The sequence below is a fragment of the Amblyraja radiata genome, chromosome 7 (genome assembly GCF_010909765.2).
Source record: "Amblyraja radiata isolate CabotCenter1 chromosome 7, sAmbRad1.1.pri, whole genome shotgun sequence".
Classification (NCBI taxonomy): domain Eukaryota; kingdom Metazoa; phylum Chordata; class Chondrichthyes; order Rajiformes; family Rajidae; genus Amblyraja; species Amblyraja radiata.
In genome coordinates, this window is record NC_045962.1 from 46,827,825 (window position 1) to 46,849,192 (window position 21,368).

Sequence of the window (21,368 nt, forward strand, 5' to 3'; positions counted from 1 at the left end):
CCAGGAATCAAAGTTTAAAGAGCAGATAGGGCACCAGTGTAAAAGCCTTTGAGACCTCTTGATGTGAAATGGCCGGTAGATTATTCATGCAAACCTGCATCATAGTGCCTTGTGGTTATAACCAAGGGACCCAATTAAACACTGACGATGTGCTAGCTTCCCTGAGTGCCTGCCAGAGCCCACCTCTTCACACTGTAGTGCCAAATTGTCATTGCTTAATAAGATTCAGATAATGCAAGTCCCAGGCAAGCAATGAAAGAATGAGTTTATTTTCTCATCTAGCATTCTTTATAAGATAAATTCTGCTAAAATAAATGAAACAGAGTTTAATTTGTTCTATGTGCTGTATATCTTAAACCAAAGTTGGGGAGGGGGAGGGGAGATGGTGAAGATGTACATTTTCCCCAATAAATTAATTATTAAGCACACTGAGAATGTGCGCAAGTGTGCATATAAAACACCCCCTCCAGAAATGGTCAAATTTCCATTCTTATGCACATCCATGCTAATTTATTGTTTCAGTCATTTTTAGATTAGATTAGATTAGATAGCCTTTATTGTCATTCAGACCGAAGTCTGAACAAAATTGCAGCAGTCATACATACAATACAATACAATAAAAAACAACAATAAACACATATTAACATCCACCACAGTGAGTCCACCCAGCATCTCCTCACTGTGATGGAGGCAAAAGTCTTTAGGTCTGCAGTCTCTTCCCTCCTCTTCTCCCTCTGCGCTGAGGCGATCCCCCACCGGGCGATGTTAAAACTGTCCCGCGGCTCAATCACCGCGCCCCGGGGTGGTCGAAGCTGCCGCCCACCAGTCCTGCTGACGCAGCCGCTGGCCCGCGGCCGAACCCCGGACTCAGGCCACCGCCGCCAGAACACCGTCCCAGCCACCCTCACGTGAGTATCGTGCCGTCTTCAGCCTCGGGCTGGGCCGCCCCCGACATGGGCGCCGTACCTCCCTCGGGCTGGGCCGCCCCGACATGGGCGCCGTACCTCCCTCGGGCTGGGCCGCCCCGACATGGGCGCCGTACCTACCTCGGGCTGGGCCGCCCCGACATGGGCGCCGTACCTCCCTCGGGCTGGGCCGCCCCGACTTGGGCGTCGCTTCTTCCTCGGGCCGGGCCGCCCCGACATGGGCGCCGCTCCACCCTCGGGCCGGGCCGCCCCGACATGGGCGCCGCTCCTCCCTCGGGCTGGGCCGCCCCAACATGGGCGCCGCTCCTCCCTCGGGCTGGGCCGCCCCGACATGGGCGCCGCTCCTCCCTCGGGCTGGGAACGCCATACCTCCCCGAGCTCGGCCACTCCGACGGGAGCACCGTTCCTTCCTCGGGCCAGGCCGCCCTCCCGGGAGCGTCACAGCCCCTCACGGAAGCACTGTTCCAGCCCCGAGCCGGGCCGCCCTCACGGGAGCGAGCTCAGGGCGAGTCCTGGCGGGCTCTGCCTCCTGAGCCTCGAGGTCGCCAGCTCCGCCATTAGGCCTCAGCGCAGACGGAGGCAGAGAAGGGGAATACGACAAAAAGTCGCATTCCCCCGCAGGGAGAGACAGCAAGCCCCGTTTCAACCCACCCCCCCCAAACACAAACTAAAAACCAAAACTAGACTAACCAAAAACGAAATAACAACACAAAAAACACAAAACAAACAGGACTGCCGGTGAGCCGCTGCAGCCAGAGCCGCGCCGCCACTCCCATTTCCTACCAATTTATAAATAAACCAGTTATTGTTAACTGAATACTTTTAATATTCCAGGACAATAGACCTCATGTCACATAATTCTGCAACGGGGAATGGTGGCTGACTGAATCGATGTCTTAAAATGCTGGCACACAAATCCAATAGTTCAAAGCTCTGGCAGACTTCCAAAATAAACAAGTTATATTACTGATCTCAAAACGGCATACACAGTCTGTTTAATATCAGTATGAATTTAAGGTACAGGCTGAAAGTAACAAAAAATGATGTAATGTGGATGCACAATTTGCTTTGAACAATTTAGTGCACTTCTCTCTGCAGGAATCATTGGCAGCAATCACATCTAAAGCTCATCAGTATGGAAAATTATGCACTAAATTTAAAATACTTCAGACTTGCTTTGTTGCACGTGATTTAGTTCAGAGCTGAAAACTATTCTCTCATCTGCTATGTTAACCTCTGGTGGGACTTATTTTTGTATTTTCTTTCCATTTTCATCTTTGTAGTTTATTTCGCCATCCATCTACCCTGGAAGAGAAAGTAGATCCTGTTACTTGATCAACATTTACAATTATAGGACAACTTTAACATAGTAAGATTTCAGGCATTTCTTAGCAGGAGTATTGAAAAACAAAACAGGGTGATTAATATGCGAAGGTACATTTCTAACTTGACTCATACCCAAAGGGACCATTCCTTACCACCGTTGGGGCCTTTCTCCAGCCGAAACAGGGCTCAATAAAAAATGATTATCTTTAGTCAGATGTTGCTACTCTTGCCTTTATTGGTTCAAGCCTCAATCTCGTCTGAGGGATAACTGCCTCAGTTATGACTGTTGGGAATAATTTGTCCAGGCATTAAGAGTCTCATGGACTGTTTCTTTCTGTTGCTGGCTCATAAAATGAAATAGTGTATTCATAGAACATAGAGCATAGAAAATAGGTGCAGGCCCTATTGGGGCCTTCGAGCGAGCACCACCATTCATTGTGATCACGGCTGATCGTCCCCAATCAATAACCCATGCCTGCCTTCTCCCCATATCCCCTGATTCCACTAGAGCTCTATCTAGCTCTCTCTTAAATCCATCCAGTGATTTGGCCTCCACTGCCCTCTGTGGCAGGGAATTCCACAAATTCACAACTCTCTGGGTGAAAAACTTTTTTCTCACCTCAGTCTTAAATGGCCTCCCCTTTATTCTAAGACTGTGGCCCCTGGTTCTGGACTCGCCCAACATTGGGAACATTTTTCCTGTGTCTAGCTTGTCCAGTCCTTTTATAATTTTATATGTTTCTATCAGTCCATTGTTTCTGCACCAACTGTAATCAGTTCATCCCACGCTCTTGCTCTTTTCCATGCAAGTATTGATGCAATAATGAAATCCCCTTTTCGAAAGTTCCTCTTCAAAGCTTCTAAAACCTTATCAGGTAGCTCATAACAATCTGCCAAGTAAACAAGATTCTCTTCATGCCCACCATGATACATTTGCCAATTACCTTAAATTTGTGTCCTCAAATTGATGATCCATCTGCCATAACTCTCCTTTTGTACACCAGCTAAACACTGTTTGTTGAGCGAGATTTATAGAGGTTTGCTAAACACTGGCAAAAATCCTATGGAATCTTTAATGTCTACCTTCAAATTAGTATCCGGTGAAAGATAGAAGTCTCAGCTGAAGAAAAGGTTGTGTGATATCATCACTGTATCTTTTCAAATATGTATTGAGAATTGAGAACAGAACCAATTGGTTTTACCAGCAATTGTTATTGGTTTTGAATTTAGTATGAATTTATAACCTACATTTCAGGATTTGGGGTGCGTTGTTACTTAATCTTCATTATCAGAGAAAAGGTATTAGATAAACTAATGGAACCAAAGCCTGACAAGTCCCTTGGACTTAATGGCTGTTGTCCTCTGTTATGCGCTCCCTCTGCTGGTGTTAATTATGTACTAACCTGTTTCTCTGATTTCCATTAGTACCTCCTGCTGCCTGGCTGCTCCTGTACCTGATTGGAGGCTCCTGGCCCAAGCTGCATCACGTGAGCCTGATGACGGAGCCTCAGCTTAAAAAGACCATGTGCACTGGCAGTCCCTCTCTCTGTCTCTCTCTTCCCCCTCAGACTGGTGGCAGCAGTCTGGTGTTGGTTTAGTTTGTTTGATTGCATAGTGTTCTTTATGTAACTCTTCATTCTGTATTACCTTATTTTGCTTGGGAAGGATGGGACTGGCATTATTGTTTTCTGGTTTTGTTTCAGGTTTATTTTCACACTGAGGCAGGTTTAGAGTCTCTGGTCCAACGGCCCATTGAGTGGTCGGCCAGAGCACCCTTTATCTTTTGTTTGCTAGCCCATCCGACCCCCCCCTTTTAGTTTGTTTGATCCAGGTTTAGTTCTTTTTGTTAGTGAAAAATAAATAATTTTTCCATTTGAACCTGGTTTTGTATTATGTTATTGGCCTTTGAGGTATTTGATTTTGGCGGCCGTAACATCCTCTATGAACCCAATAGCAATGCCTGTGACACTTGCCAGACTGAAATTGAACCATTCATTCTTAATTATTCTTCCATCTGTGCCAATATTTTACCCTCAATACCATGAATTCTTATCTAGTGGAGTAAGTTTTTATTATAGCAATTTTCTGATATCTTATGGAAATTAAAATATACCATATTTACAGGTTCTTCATTTACATAGGGCGTATTGTCCCAGCTCTGTTCCAGCTAGCGGTACCTTCTCTTTAGTTATTATCAACTACAAAAAAAGACCCAGCTTCAAATGCATCCTATTTCTGAATCTCAACAACAACATTTTGGAATGTTCCCATTTATTGAAAAGAAAACCATAATAATAATGGCCTAATGGCCTACTCCTGCACCTATTTTCTATGTTTCTAAATGGAAGGAATTAAAACAGCTCATCTCTGTCACTAGTACAGCCCTTAAATGATTTATACACCAAAACAGCCCATTTGTTCTGTGGTGGACAAATATCTCTCTTCCCAGAGGTGAAGAAATCATTGAACTATTAGTGATGCAAGTTAACGTGTTCCAACATGTCCTATGAGCAGCAGACTGACTTCAGATAGAAACTGATACAGAGTTGAAGTTCCAGAGGATGTTTCTTCTCTTCCTCCACATAGTTCTATTATTCTTCCTGCCAAAAATATCTCGCAGCAAAAGTGCTCCACTCATAGTTCATAAGGTAAAATATTTTTTTTAATGTAATATTGATCCATAAATCCATGGAGGGTCGCAAGCTTTCTTAGCTGCTACTCAACCTCTGAAGAATGAGTCTCATCCAAGAGGTCTGAGCACAACCAACTAGATAGATGCTCCAATTCAATAAGGGGCGGGGGGAGGGGGGCACCCTGGGGGATGCCAGATCCCCTTGCTTGCTATTTTAAAAGAGGAGAGGGAAGTGCTATTTTGCAACAATCATCTCTCAATTGCAATTGCCTGGTCTTTATCCCATAGCTGTTTGTGGGAACAGCTGTGTGCAAAGTGCTTAGAATTTCAAAAAAAGTTTTTCATTGGTGTAAATCACTTTGGCCAGGTTTGGACTATGAATGTATTGTAGATTACATCTGCCATTTGATATTTAAGTTTATTTTTTCTTGTTGGACCTCATGCAGGATGATTGGCTGCCTGTACTTTCCATGAATAGTGGGCGTAATGCTTCCCCTGCCTAAGACCAGCATAGTTTTGTTGCAAGGTGCTCTCAGTGCTCTTTCCCATTAACATTCCCATGATGCATATATGATATGGATTAAAATGTAGTGTGCAAAACTCCAATGTCTAAAGATTGGTTGGCATGCATAAAGGCATGGCTGTCAGCCAATTTGCAACAGGCCAACCAACATCTTGTTTGAATGCTTGCCACTGGTAAATTCATTAGCATCTGAGGTCTAAGTTGTCCACCACTGAATGGATCTTAAACAAAGGCCAATCTTTCCTTATCAATTATCCTCTAATATAGAGATAGAACAAAGACATTTCAGGTAAGAATGTTTGATTTCTCTCACCCCTTCCATCCCCCACCTCTCCCTCTACCTCTGTCTCCCCCCTTCCCCATTCGCTCTTCCTCCCACCTACCACTCTGCTCTAACTCTTCTTCTCCCTCCCTCTTTCCCTCCCCATTCTCCATTCTTTCTCCCTCTGCCCTCTCCAGTCCTTCTCTTCCCTTACCCCTCTCTCTCCCTCCCACCATGTGAAAAATGGATACTGATATGCATTGGTAGGAAATATAGAGGGTTTAACAATTAAAAAAAAACTAGCAATGAACAGGGCCAATGCCAAGAAACATGGTATGAAGTCAAAATTAATCTTTATCTGCAATGCACAAAGTATCTTTCACAACATAGATGAATTGATGGTAAAACAGAGGCAAATGAGTAGAATCTATTAGTTGTTATAGAGACAAGGTTGCAGCTGACTGAAGTCAGAAACATAATAGTATGGTGCACTTACATTTTGGAAGGATATTCAAAATGGAATAAGAAAAGGGGAGCTCTTATGATGACGTAAGGTCAGTGGTAGATAATGACTTTGTCTCAGAAAATCAGCAAATTGGATCAGATTAGGTGGAGATGAAATAATTGGTGATAACCTATAGGCTCTCAATAGTGGTTATACTACTGAAGAGAACATCAAATGAAGAATAAAGTGGGTTGTATCAAAGGTCAGGGATTGGGGGGATTTGCTTCTGATCAGTTGAAAGGGATGGTTAGAAGGATGGAATTTGGCTGGCTGATTGGTAGATGTGAGGATGTCAGGCATGTGTTTCAGGTTTGGTGAGTACTGTATGGATTGCTACAAATTTGGCAGCATAAGGGAGGAATCAGGAATTCAAATAAGGCCTACCTGAATGTGGATCACTGCATCAACCGTGACCTGCACAGATAGGTTGCCTTTAATTAAATCACAAGGTCCCAGTCACAGTTGTGGGGTAAGGGGGGTTGTGGGGGTAGGGGAGGGGGTGTATATGGGAGGGGGAGGAGTGTGGGTGGTAAGGGGGAGTGTGGGGCGGGGGGGGGTGTGGTGGAGCGGAGGTGTGGGGGAGGGGGTGTGGGAGAATGGGTATGTGGGGGAGGGGGGGTGCGGGATGGGGGAGGGTGTGTGTGTGGGGGAGGTTGTGTGTGGGAAGGGGTTTGTGGGGGTAGGGGAGGGGGTGTATGTGGGAGGGGGTAGGGATGTGGGTGGTAGGGGGGAGTGTGTGTGTGGGGGAGGGGGTGTGTGGGTGTGGCGGCAGGGGGTGTGGGGGAGGTGGGTGTGGGGGTGTGGGTGTGGGGGGGTTGGAGAGGGTGTGTGGGGGAGGGGTAGTGCTCTGCTGACATCTCCTGGACAGACAACACGACAGCGGTCATCAAGAAGGCTCAGCAGCGGCTGCACTTCCTGAGGGTTCTCAGGAAGCACAACCTGGACTCTAACCTGCTGCTGACCTTCTACCGCTCGTCCATCGAGAGCCTGCTGACATACTGCATTACAGCATGGTACGGCAGCTGCACCATGGCAGACAGGGAGAGGCTTCAGAGGGTAACTAGGACAGCACAGAAGATCATTGCTTGCCCTCTCCCCTCCCTGATGGATATTTACACATCCCGTTGCCTTAGCAGAGCAAAGAATATCATCAAGGACAGCTCCCATCCTGTGTTTGGACTGTTCGACCTGCTGCCCTCTGGAAGGCGCTATAGGTGCATCAAAACTAGGACAAATAGACTCAGGAACAGTTGTTTTCCGAAAGTCATAACTACTCTTAACTCACACATGCACTGACTTCACAGCCCAACACCCGGACTTCCATCTACTCTATCCACGTACTGAAATTTGGAACTGTAATGTGTATTGTAATTGTAATTTTTAATATTTTTTAAAATAATTTTTAATATTTTAATATAACTTTAAAAATCTGCCTAAGAATACTACCTATTCATCCTTCACCATTTTGCCTTTATAGATATGTATATAGCGCCGCAGAATTGTGCACCTATCCCCCCCCCCTTGTTTTGTTTTCTGTTTCTTGTTTTTTGTACTAAATTATATGTATGCACTGAGTACGAGCTGCTTTTAATCTCATTGTACATGTATAGTGACAATAAATGGCATATCTATATCTAGTGTGGGGGAGGGGTGGTGTGGGGGAGGGGTGGTGAGAGGGAGGGGGGTTGTTGGGGAGGAGGGGGGGTTGTAGAGGAGAGGGGGTTGTAGCGGAGGGGGGGTGTAGTAGAGGGCGGTGTGGGAAGGGGGGGTGTAGGGGAAGGGGGGGTGTAGGGGAAGGGGGTGTAGTAGAGAGGGGTGTGGGGGTGTGTGGGTTCACCAGTTCCCGGCCCCTGCTCTGACCGCACTCCTGGATCGAGGACCCGGCTCCGGACTCACTCAGCTGCTCCCGTCCCCAGCGCCTGTCGCACTCACAGCCCCCTGCCCGCGAACATAGTCTGCCCCCGCCCACGGAACACAGCCCACACTCCGCTGCTTCAACTTTATTCTCGGCGGCTTGTGGACGGGCGGCTTCTGGAAGTGCTCACGGACTCAGCCCCACCTCCGGGAGTTTTTTCTCCAGCGGGTGCCGGAAGGGGCGTTACCTTCATGGAGACGGATAGGCGACAAGACGAATCTGCTGATCTCGCGATATTTTAAACCTTCACAACTTTTGAAATCTTCCACCGATTGGAACACAACTTGGTGGCTTGGAGCAGAGGAGAAAGGAAAGGTGATGAAAAAAATTCTAGTGATATAGGATACCGTTTTTGCACAAATTTAAAAACAACACAGACCTATCTAGTGGTCAAGATGAGAGTTTTAGTAATAGTATAGATAGATAGATGAAGCAGGCCCCAACCGCTGCCATTTGCTTGGGTGAAACATGGACAGAATGGGATACATTGCACAAAAGAAAATTACACAAGTGGCATCCAAAAATACTTTTCAGTATCATTTGATGCATGTCCAGACAATTCAATTGCTCTTCTGATGCAGAGTCCCAGAATCCATGTGATAAGTTCCCAATTTCATTGAAATCAAAATGTGTAAACAACCCAATGTTATCCTAACAATGTCTTCATCTCAGATGATCCTTCAGGATTGAGGGTGACTTGCTTATTTTTCGGTTTTGAGATCACCTACTAAGGCCAATGTGAGAACAACGGACTCTACCATGGATGGGTGGGTAGTATGTGAGATGGTCTGCTCCATTCACCATTTATGTTGGGCTTCTGTGTACCTCCACATAGACTCAGCGTTCTCAATACCAGTCTGAATGCTCCTTCAGCACTTTGAACAGTCATTCAGAGATTCCCATGAATTAGTGGAGATGTTCAATGTCTTCAAGTAAACTTTGAGAGCATCCACACAATGAACCCACAGTCTAAATTCTATGTAGTATCTTATTTTCCAATCCCTTTATCAACACTTGCCTTGAATGAAGATGATAATTGATGCTAAGTAATCTTTTCCTCCTAGATTTCTATACAGTAAACCCTAGTTTTAACAGACCTCTTTATAACGGATTTTGGTTATAGCGGACTGACCTACCGACAGCTGCCCGCACCATCCCCAGAGCACTGGCTGCCATCTGGCGAGACCTTCTGTCACCACCGCCAACACACAGTTTCCTTGGCTGCTTCCAGGCCATGTCTGCTGCCACCACCACCATCATCGACCCTCACCTGCACTCCGGCTGCCTGTGGGCCACGTCCATTGATTCTGCCGATTTTTGTCTCTTCCCCGGCCGCCAGCCTGTCAATGCACTTGGATTACAGGACCATTTTCTGACTGAGAGCATGAAGAAAGGTCTCGACCCAAAACATCACCTATCTATGTTCTCCAGAAATGCTGACTGTTTTGCTGTTACTCCAGCACTGTGTCCTTTTGTTTATTAACCATCAACTGCAGTTGTTTATTTCTACTACAGTTACAATGATAATCTCTTACTCGGTTATAGTGGACAATCAGTAATAACGGACACCATTATCCCCTCCTCTCCTCCTCTCCTCCTTTGATCCGTTATAACGAGGGTTTACTATAATTGCGCTCACAATAACACATTTGAACTTCCAGCTTCCTGAACGACGGGATAATGAAACATGCAACAAAGCCTCTTGCCTTTCTATTTCTGTCAAGTGTTTCAGTTATAGCCAGTTATATACCCAGTTCGGCAGAACGTCAGGGCACACTGCCTAGATGTCACTGGTACACATTCCACATGCTTCTTCAACCTGTGACATTAATTGACATGTATACACATTATTTCATGCTGTATTTTATGAGTAAAGCTGTATGTATTTCTTGACCAAAGCATGGGCTTACAGCTCCAACGTCCTGGGTTCAGTCCTGACTCAGTCTGTGTGGAATTTGCATATTCTCTCTCTGGCTGTAGTTTTTCCCAGTCACTCATCTTTCCTTACACATCCCCAAAAAGTGCATATTGATAGGTTAATTGGACACTGTAAATTGTCCCTGGCATGTAGGCGAGTAGTAGAATTTTGGGAGGGTGTTGAATATGGGGAGAATAAAAATAGTTTAGGGTTGCATTAATGTAAACATGAGTGTTTGGTGTTCACACTGACATGGTGCACCCCGGAGGTTGTTTCTGTGCTGCATTTCAAAATACGTAAAATGATAAAATATTTTTTTACATTACACTTTTCATGACTTTAGAATATTCCAATGATTTTCAGTTCTTGGAATAATTTTGTCACATCAGTAATGCAGGAATTGTAAAAGGTTGTGATTATGATGGGATCATCAATTTTAATAATGTCAGGTGAGTAAAAAGTATGGGCCAAAGTATTGAGGAGAACTCTTCTCTTTTGCATTCTTAATTTCACCCATTACTCTTGTACTTGCTGACATGACCTTTCTTCATGCTCTCAGTCAGAAAATGGTCCTGTAATCCAAGTGCATTGACAGGCTGGCGGCCGGGGAAGAGACAAAAATCGGCAGAATCAATGGACGTGGCCCACAGGCAGCCGGAGTGCAGGTGAGGGTCGATGATGGTGGTGGTGGCAGCAGACATGGCCTGGAAGCAGCCAAGGAAACTGTGTGTTGGCGGTGGTGACAGAAGGTCTCGCCAGATGGCAGCCAGTGCTCTGGGGATGGTGCGGGCAGCTGTCGGTAGGTCAGTCCGCTATAACCAAAATCCGGAGGTTGTTTCTGTGCTGCATTTCAAAATACGTAAAATGATAAAATATTTTTTTACATTACACTTTTCATGACTTTAGAATATTCCAATGGTTTTCAGTTCTTGGAATAATTTTGTCACATCAGTAATGCAGGAATTGTAAAAGGTTGTGATTATGATGGGATCATCAATTTTAATAATGTCAGGTGAGTAAAAAGTATGGGCCAAAGTATTGAGGAGAACTCTTCTCTTTTGCATTCTTAATTTCACCCATTACTCTTGTACTTGCTGACTAGGTTTTGAACACTTTGCAAAATAATTAAGCAGACAACAAACTATTTCAAAACAAAATCAGGGAGTTGCATATAAAGTTGGTAGGATGGGAGGAGATCCTTCTCTTCCTTGGCGTCTAGCTTGACTTGCTTTCACTCTAGTTTTGTGAGTTCTGGTATGCCTCATGAAGCCAATATAGCGATTTGCAGATTCAGCCACACGAAGGGCAGAATGTGACTGATGGGACAGATCGGTGGGTAGTTTGGAAGTGGTACTCTCCTATTATTTATGCTGGGTTTCTAAGTGCTTCCAAAGGACAGAACTGAGAATGGTGCAACACAAGAACTGGCCTTTCGGCCCACAATGAGTGAGTCGAACATGATCGTTCAAGTTTCAGTTTTATTTGTCATATGTAGGTTAACACAGGGTCAACGGTACCAATGAAATGTGTTTGTCAAGACAACTGGTCACCTCAGCAATAATACAACAAGGATAAAATAAGATAAAAATGACATTAAGGTAAAAAGACAATAATAAGATAATCAACACAACAACAAAAACACATGTGCTAACAAAAAGCTAGTGAGCGGATATATGATGTCAAGTTAAACAAATGTCCTCTGACTGCACATGATCCATATCCCTCCATTCCTTGCATATCCATATGCATATATAAAAGTCTCAAATACTAGTATTGCATCTGCTTCCAATGAATGGATCCAAAGTTCTCAATACTCCTCCATTTTGAACCTTGTGTGCTAAGGATTCCTAAGAGTCTGAAGGATTCTGTTGTCGGCCATGTTAATGATGAGACCCACCCTACAGTTGACCTGGTGAGAATACTGCCTATGGATTTGGGGAATTTTGTAGAAACAGCATTGGTGGTGTCCCTCCAGAGCTCTTACGTGCTTGCTTAAGGAAAATCTACAAACATTTTATAAATAATAGAGCAATTCCATAACCAGGGAAATAATGGGACCCATTAGAGGGTCAACAGATGTTGATGAGCTCTTAAATGTACAAGGAAAAATACATTTCAGTAGGATGGTGAAATTCTAGTCAAGGTAAAAAAGGAGGAGGTATCAGATGTTCAAGCAGGAATAAAGGTGGATAAATCCTTAGGGACTGATGAGATATATCCCAGGCTGCTATGGGTGGCAATGGAGGAGATTGCTGGAGCCCCCCTGACAGAGACATTTAAATCTTCACTGGCCACAGCTGAGATGGCAGATGACTGGAAGACAGCAAATGTGATACATTTATTCCAGAAAGGCAGCAGGGATATGCCACATAATTATAGGCCAGTGAGTCTAATATTAGTTATTGGGAAACTGAAAAATCCTGAAGGAGAAACAAAGTACTGGAGCAACTCAGTGGGCCAGGCAGCATCTGTGGAAGGAATGGATAGACATTGTTTGAGATCAGGACCCTTCTTCAGATGAAGAGTCCTGACACAAGATGTTGTCTCTCCACAGATGCTGCCTGACTCGCTGAGGTTTTTCAGCACTGTTTCGTGCTCAAAATTCCAGCATCTGTGGTTTGTTATGTCTGCAAAAATCCAGAGGGTTAGGGTTAATCTACACTGGAAAGGCATGGATTGCTCACAGATCATCAGCATTGATTAGTTGGTGAGAGATTTTGTCTAACCATTTTAACTGAGTTTTTTTGAAGTGGTAACTAACTACGTTGAGGAGAGCAGTGCATTTGACATAGTTTACATGAACTTCAATAAGGCCTTTCAGAGGCTGGTCCAAAAGGTTACAACCCATGAATCTAAGGAAAGTTGGCAAATTTGATCGAAAAGTGGCTTGGTACTATGATACGGAAGGTGATAGTGCAGGGTTGTTTTTCTTATTATCAGTGTTGTTAATGGTGAGGAGGATATAGAATGATATTGATCAGCTAGTAAACTGGGCACGCCAATGGTAGATGGAATATAATCCCGATAAGTGAGAGATAATACATTTTGGGATGTCTAATAAGGGTAGGACATATGACATGAATGGTAGGGCAAGAGGGTATTAAGGAACAAAGGGATGTACAAGTTCTGAAATCTCTGAAGGTGATAGGACAGATTGATAGGGTGATAAGTTTGCGGATGACACTAAGCTGGGGGGGCAGTGTTAGCTGTGAGGAGGATGCTAGGAGACTGCAAGGTGACTTGGATAGGCTGGGTGAGTGGGCAAATGTTTGGCAGATGCAGTATAATGTGGATAAATGTAAGGTTATCCATTTTGGTGGCAAAAACAGGAAAGCAGACTATTATGTAAATGGTGGCCGACTAGGAAAAGGGGAGATGCAGCGAGACCTGGGTGTCATGGTACACCAGTCATTGAAAGTAGGCATGCAGGTGCAACAGGCAGTGAAGAAAGCGAATGGTATGTTAGCTTTCATAGCAAAAGGATTTGAGTATAGGAGCAGGGAGGTTCTACTGCAGTTGTACAGGGTCTTGGTGAGACCACACCTGGAGTATTGCGTACAGTTTTGGTCTCCAAATCTGAGGAAGGACATTATTGCCATAGAGGGAGTGCAGAGAAGGTTCACCAGACTGATTCCTGGGATGTCAGGACTGTCTTATGAAGAAAGACTGGATAGACTTGGTTTATGCTCTCTAGAATTTAGGAGATTGAGAGGGGATCTTATAGAAACTTACAAATTCTTAAGGGGTTGGTCAGGCTAGATGCAGGAAGATTGCTCCCGATGTTGGGGAATCCAGGACAAGGGGTCACAGCTTAAGGATAAGGGGGAAATCCTTTAAAACCGAGATGAGAAGAACTTTTTTCACACAGAGAGTGGTGAATCTCTGGAACTCTCTGCCACAGAGGGTAGTCGAGGCCAGTTCATTGGCTATATTTAAGAGGGAGTTAGATGTGGCCCTTGTGGCTAAGGGGATCAGAGGGTATGGAGAGAAGGCAGGTACGGGATACTGAGTTGGATGATCAGCCATGATCATATTGAATGGCGGTGCAGGCTCGAAGGGCCGAATGGCCTACTCCTGCACCTAATTTCTATGTTTCTATGTTTCTATAAAGAAAGCATTTTGGATGCTTGTCTTTATTAGCTGGAGCATAGAAGAGCAGCGAAGTTTTGGCACAACTTTGTAAAACATTGATTTGGCTACGGAGGGAATATTGTGGTGCAATTCTGATTGGCACACTATAAGAAGGATGTGATTGTATTGGAGAGGGTGCAGAGGAGATTCACCAGAATATTGCCTCAGAAGGAATGTTCAATTATGAGGAGAGATTGGACAGGTTGAGTTTGTTTACTTTGAAGCAGAGGAGGCTAAGGGGATAGACACAAAAAGCTGGAGTAACTTATTTGGTCAGACAGCATCGCTGGAGGAAAGGAATAGGTGACAAGACCCTTCTTCAGACCCATTCTAAGGGGATACTTGATAGAGGTAGACACAATTTTGAGAGGCATAGATAGGGTGAATAGTAAGGAACTTTCCCCATGGCAAAGATGTCTAAAACTTGAGGGTACAGGTTTACGATGAAGAGTAAGAAGTTGAGAGGGAATATGGTGAACATTTTTTTTCACGGAGGATGGTTGCAACTGGGAACACACTGCTTGAGAAGGTGGTGCAGGCAGGTACTCTCAAACATTTAAGATGCATATGAATTGCCGAGGCATAGTAACCAATGGACTAAGAGTAAATTAGATCATTATATATAGATACTTGATGATCAGCATGGATATGATGGCTCAAAGTGACAATTTCTGTGCTGTATCATGACCCTCTTGACTCTATGTCATGCTGACATGATTCACATTTTATCCACTGAATGTCTGCTGCAGATTGATCACTGAAGATTATGATGCAGACTGAATAGTTTCCCATTCGTCATGCAGGGAGGCATGGTGGTGCAGTGGTAGAGTTGCTGCCTTACAGCACCAGAGACCCGGTTCAATCTGACTACAGGTGTTGTCTGTACAGATTTTGTACGTTCTCCCCGTGACCTATGTAGGTTTTCTCTAGGTGCTTTGGTTTCCTCCCACACTCCAAAGAGATACAAATTTGTATGTTAATTGGCTTTGGTAAAAAAAATGGTAAATTGTCCCGAGTGTAGGATAGTGTTAGTGTGCGGGGATCGCTGGTTGGCGTAAACTAGGTGAGCCAGAGGGCCTGATTCCGTGCTATATCTCTAAACTCTAATGCATTCCCAAGGCAAGTCCACATATTGCGAGGGTTAATGGTTCCCAGTGTCCCCTGTTCTATCCAGTGCCATCTTATAGCTATATTGTAAAGTTTTCTGTGAATTTTATATTGCTGGTTATGAAAATAATAAAAAGGTATATTGGAAAGGAAGAGAATGAAATACTGGAAGCACGTCATGAGTTACAAAGTGTATGAATAGAATACATAAAATAAATATCTATACAGTACAACTATAATAATTAAAAAGTAACATTTCAACAATAATTTTATCAAATCTTCAAAGGTTAAGGTATATTTAATATCAAATAGTCTCCCCCGCATACAGAATCAATAAATATATTAATGCAATATTCCACAAACATTAATAAATATTCACACTATATCTATTTGTCTGAAAACTTTCACTTTCCAGAAATTTGACGTCATCTAAACACTCCTATGTGTTCCAACTCAAACCATAACCTGTTCACTCATCACTTGCTAACATTTTCCCACTAAAGAGAAAGCTTGATTTTAAAATTCTCACCCTTGTTTTCAAATTAATTCATTTTCTTTCCCTCCCTATCTTTCAAAACTCCTCCAGATCAAATCCCTTCCAAGATTATCTGAGCTTCTCTAATTCTTGTACATCTCTGAATTGAATTATTCTGCCATTCTATCACTGAAGTTTATTGCAACAACAAATACTAACACATAACAAGCAGTGACAAGATCCCACCAATGGATAATAGCGATAAATTTATTATGGTTTCAAAACATAAGACTATCAAATCCCCAAATATGCAGCCATCCACGGAAAAGATAAGAAATGTGAGAAATATATCAGGCTTATTTCAATGTTAGAGAATGCATTTTCAATATAAATCTACAAAAGAACTAAGAAAATAGAAAATGACAAATTGAGCATGCCCAAAGCATAACGCTATTCTTTTCAGCAGATCTTCCATGCCAGATTACATCAAAATATTTTTTCTACTTCTATGATGTAATATTAATATATCAAATGACCGTTAATACATTACTCTAGAACGTGTGCAAATATAATAAATATTCATGGATGGCAAGAAAGAGGTACTTAACATTTCCATTCACCACAATCAACATTTATATATCTTTCAAAAATATACTTTATTCATAAATAATGTATGTAAAATATATACGATAAACTCCAGTCATGTCTTTTTCTACATTTGTTGTATCTTTAATTCGGTACATTCTATTATAATGTGTCAATGCCACATTTTTCCTTCTTGAAAAACACAACTCTGATGTGTTTGAGAGGCTGTTTTACAGGAATACATTCCTCAGTTCCCAGTGCTGGCAGATCCTTCTCCACAGAGCCTTTGCAGTGACTGCACATTTGTTACAGCGTGTCACTCAGCACATCTTCCTCCAGATCCCATCATCTGTTATCTATTTTGTCTGCAGTTGATGTTAATCTTGGTTTGTGTCCCTGGCAACAGCCCGTAAATCAGACCGTCCTCTGTTATGCAGCTTCAATTCTATCATTTAGCACAAATACTAAGAACTTAGAATTACACCTGATGCGATCTAAAAAACATTCCGTAGGTCTAACACAGCTACCATTAAAAGATCTAGGTTTTTCCTCTATATCTGCATGGAATGCCCAGGAACAAAGCAGATTGCTCTCTCTAAGATGGCACCTGCCTGCGGCAACTTTTGTGAAGCACCAGAACATAAAAGGTTTACCTATAACTTCCAACAACTCATCCGCATCAGAGAAACAGCAGAAATCGGTGCCGTTTCGGACAAGCTGCTTGGGCACCCAAAGGCTCTTGCGATTCGCGACCTCCCGTGCCTGCGGGAGCCCCGGACTTTAAACTTTCCCACGCTCACTGTAAAACTCCCGACCTGACGGAGAAACGCAGGTACTGTACCTGGAAACTCCGTGATGACCTCCAGAGCCGACGAGCTGGATCTTCCAGGAACTACAGAGCTGGAGCTGCCGACTTTGAAGGTACCCCCATTCGTTACGGAGCTGGAGCTGCCGTCTGTGAAGGAATCCCCGTTCCAGCGCAGGTTCGCAGAAACAGCGGGTACAGTAAACACGGTCCCTGGAAACAAAGGGGAGGCCTCCATTGTGTCCGGGAATGAGGCCGACGGGCAGGACTTCAGGTCAGACTGAACGCAGGGGACTTTGGCCCCTTCTCCCTACTATCCTACTGGCCAATGTACAGTCCCTTGAAAATAAAGTGGTGTACTTAAGGGCAAGGCTGCTTTATCAAAGGGAGCTGATGGAATGCTCTGTGTTCTGTTTCACAGTGACATGGCTCACCTCCAGCTCCCCAGACTCAGCGGTCCAGCCTGAAGGGTTCTCCATCCACCATATTGACCGTACACTGGCATCTGGGAAAGGGAGAGGAGGGGGCGTCTGCCTCATGGTCAACCCTGCGTGGTGCTCAGACGTGGCAGTCCTGTCCAACTCCTGCTCTCCACACCTCAAACATCTGGCGGTGAAGTGCCGTCCCTTCTACGTCCCAAGGGAATTCACCTCCATCATCCTGACCGCGGTCTACATCACACCCCAGGCAGACGTTCGTCTGGCACAGGAGGAGCTGCACGCTGTGGTCAACAAACACCAGACATCTTACCCCGAGGCATTTACCACCATTGCTGGGGACTTCAATAAGGCAAACCCCAAGAAATCGCTCCCTAACTTCCACAAACATGTCTCCTGCTGCACCAGAGGACCAAACACCCTCGACCACTGCTACACCACCATCAAGAATGCCTACCTCACTATCCCTCGCCCTCACTTCGGTAAATCCGACCATACCGCGGTGCTGCTTCTTCCTGCCTACAGGCAGCAATTAAAGAGCGCACCCCCAGAGGTGAGGACTGTACAGAGCTGGTCGGAGGGGGGGTGGGGGGGAGGGAGGGTCCACTCTTTTCATTACTGGAGTCTTGCCTTAAGTTGGTGTGAGGTGGTGAATGGGAAGGAGAGGGTGCAGGGTCCATTCTTTGCAGACTGGGTTCTGGCTGTGTTTGTTGGGGAGGGGGTACCAGGGTTACGTTTCTGATTTTCAAACCTGCAGTAAAACTCATTCAGGTAGTTCGTCAGCTGACGATTGTCCAAAGAGCGGGGGGCTTTCCTCTTATAGCTGGTGATTTCTTGCATGCCCTTCCAAACTGAAGAAGAGTCACTAGCTGAGAACTTGCTCCTCAACTTCTCAGAGTACCTTTGCTTGGCAGCTCCGATTCCTCTTCTCAGCTCTTTATCGATTAGGCTATCTTTTAACTCTTTAACGATTAGGCTACCGGCTTGATGCAGGTAGCCCCCCCCCCCCCGATCTCGAAATGGAAATGTTACATCTGTATATAATGATCCCATTAAAATGTATATTTATGTCACAAACTATGCAATTCATATTTTTCAGTATTATTATCAAGGAAAAGAAAGCAGTTCCAATTGTTTGATATTATTTGATATTGTTTAAAATTATTCATATGGAGGAGAAAATATAATAGCTCTAAAACCTACCTTAATTTTGCACTCACTAAAGATAATCCCCCTTTCCCTCTTCCCTCCCCATCTCTCTCTCTCCCCACCCTTCCCCTCTCTCTCTCCCCCTCCCACATCCCCCCCTCTTTCTGGCGGGGGGGACGAAGGTGAAGGTGGCATGGGCCCAGCGGGGGTGGCGTGGGCCCAGTGGGGGTCAGCGGGGGTGGCGTGGGCCCAGCGGGGCTCAGTGGGAGTGGCTTGGGCCCAGCGGGGGTGGCTTGGGCCCAGCGGGGGTGGCGTGGGTCCAGCGGGGGTGGCGTGGGTCCAGCGGGGGTGGCTTGGGCCCAGCGGGGGTGGCTTGGGCCCAGCGGGGGTGGCTTGGGCCCAGCGGGGGTGGCTGGGCCCAGCGGGGGTGGCGTGGGTCCAGCGGGGGTGGCGTGGGTCCAGCGGGGGTGGCGTGGGTCCAGCGGGGGTGGCGTGGGTCCAGCGGGGGTGGCGTGGGTCCAGCGGGTGGCGTGGGTCCAGCGGGGGTGGCGTGGGTCCAGCGGGGGTGGCGTGGGTCCAGCGGGGGTGGCGTGGGTCCAGCGGGGGTGGCGTGGGTCCAGCGGGGGTGGCGGGCCCAGCGGGGGTGGCGGGCCCAGCGGGGGTGGCGTGGGCCCAGCGGGGTCAGCGGGGGTGGCGTGGGCCCAGCGGGGGTGGCGTGGGCCCAGCGGGGGTGGCGTGGGCCCAGCGGGGGTAGTGTGGGCCTAGGGGGGAAGATGGCTTGGGCCCTGGTGGCGGGGGGAGGCGAGGGGAACGGGCCCCTCCGCAACGGCGTCTGGTGTTGGGGTTACAGCCGCTGGGTTCAGATTCAGCCACTCCTGCCTGGTGACGGGAGGACAGTCTCATGGTCGCCAGGCAAGCCGTTGGTGATGCTCCGACGCCGCGGATGGAGACGCTGGACCGGGCGGGCAGACACCGCAACCCGCCCCCCGGGACCGGAGAAATGGGCACTCCCTTATCCCATAGGCCAGATTTTTTTCAGATTTTTTTTTCCCCCCCCCGAAATTGTTTTAAATTTTTTTTCCTCGGGATTTTTCTTACTCTGGGGGAAAAAAGGGGGGTGCGGTCGCACCCAACGCACCCCCCCTTCGGACGGCCATGTATCAGGACATATGACAATAAACTCTCTTGAATCTTAATTACAAGAAGTGCAGGACACCACCTAATTCATCACAGGTACTGACAACCCCACCATTGAAGTGATCTACAGAGCCGCTGCTTCAGCATCAAGACCCACACCATCCTGGTTACCCTCTCATTTCCCTCTTGCCATCGGGAAGAAAGTACGGAAGGTTGAAAACCATGACCTACAGGTTCAGGAGGTTTCTTCCCATCAACAATCAGGCTCTTGAACACTACAAATACCAACTAAACAACAAATTACAAACAGTCATGGTTGCCCAGAAAACTTTGGGATTTTTTGCACTAATGCTGTTTATTTTTATTTTTTAATATTTTGAACTTTTGTTGTTTAATATAATATATTATATATGAGTGCTGTGTTTACAGACCTGTTATGCTGCTGTTCTGTTCTTCAGCACGCATGACAAGCACTCTTGACTTGACTCACTATTCACACAAATTGGCGGTAGAACTTTGCTTCTCTTTGGCTGGATTCTTGATGCTGGTGTTCAATGAGTCCTTATGATTTGGTCAGTAGAAACGTTTCTGTTGGTGCTAATACATAGCAAATGTCAGGTTCGGTGCTGCAGAACAGGTGGCGATATGTAGTCAAAGTAGTCAAGCTATCACAGAAAAAGCGATTTCAGTCTGAAATCAAAGGGATCCTCCTGCTCAGCTGGCTGTCGTTGTGATATTGCTATTACTTTACTGCCACTGTACTGTAAGTGCAGTGTGTTTTGCCATTTTTGTTCCCCATTGCCAGTTGACAAGGTGGGCAGCAAATATTATTTTAGTTACCAATGTATGTCTTAATAGATAAATATGATTCCAAGCAAGTGAAGGATAGAATTTGTATTCACTGCTTCGCATGTAATGGAGGCATCAGCCTATTGAGGGTTTTCAGGAGCTATAGTTTGAAAGAAACAATGTTTGCATTTGATTCTGGAAATAGTTCTCAATACATTCAACTTCAAGGATAAAATATGTCACAATCATTTCAGTCATTTGGAACAAGATTAGCTCCTGATTTTTGTATTTCTAGTCACTTTTATCCAAGTAAACATGGGAAACCAACCTAGCACATCCTACATTGATTTCCAGATAATCAATTGCTTATTATTTGTTTTTGTTTTTGTTTTTGTTTCCAATCCCTTTCTCTGCAGTCTCTTCCAAATTTACCATATTCTGCAATATCAATGTTCATCCAGGCCTGGCTTACTTATTGGTGAATTTAATAACTCACCATTAACAGCTATGTCACGTGCTTGGGTCTAGACTGCACACATTGTTTTTTCTCTCTTCTTACTTTTCTTTTCTTCTTTGAAGATATTCCTTGAAACCAGCTTCCTTGATCAGACACTTGGTTAACTATCTCGTCAGGCTCAGTGTCAAGTTGTGTTTAGCTATTATTCTGTGCAACATTTTAGAATAATTTGTTGGATTAAAAGCAGTGCATAAATATAAGTTATTGTTGACATGGTACAGGAGGAACG

The 21,368-nt window shown here is 45.2% G+C and overlaps 1 long non-coding RNA gene across 1 annotated transcript; it reads right to left on the minus strand.

Annotated features, from left to right (window-relative positions):
* Nucleotides 1-1,898: 1,898 nt before the first annotated feature.
* LOC116975365 lies at nt 1,899-20,690 on the minus strand. Its single transcript, XR_004412608.1, has 2 exons — nt 20,265-20,690; nt 1,899-2,226 (listed from the first exon to the last, which is right to left on the minus strand). It is a non-coding gene; the product is annotated as an uncharacterized LOC116975365 (long non-coding RNA).
* Nucleotides 20,691-21,368: the final 678 nt, after the last annotated feature.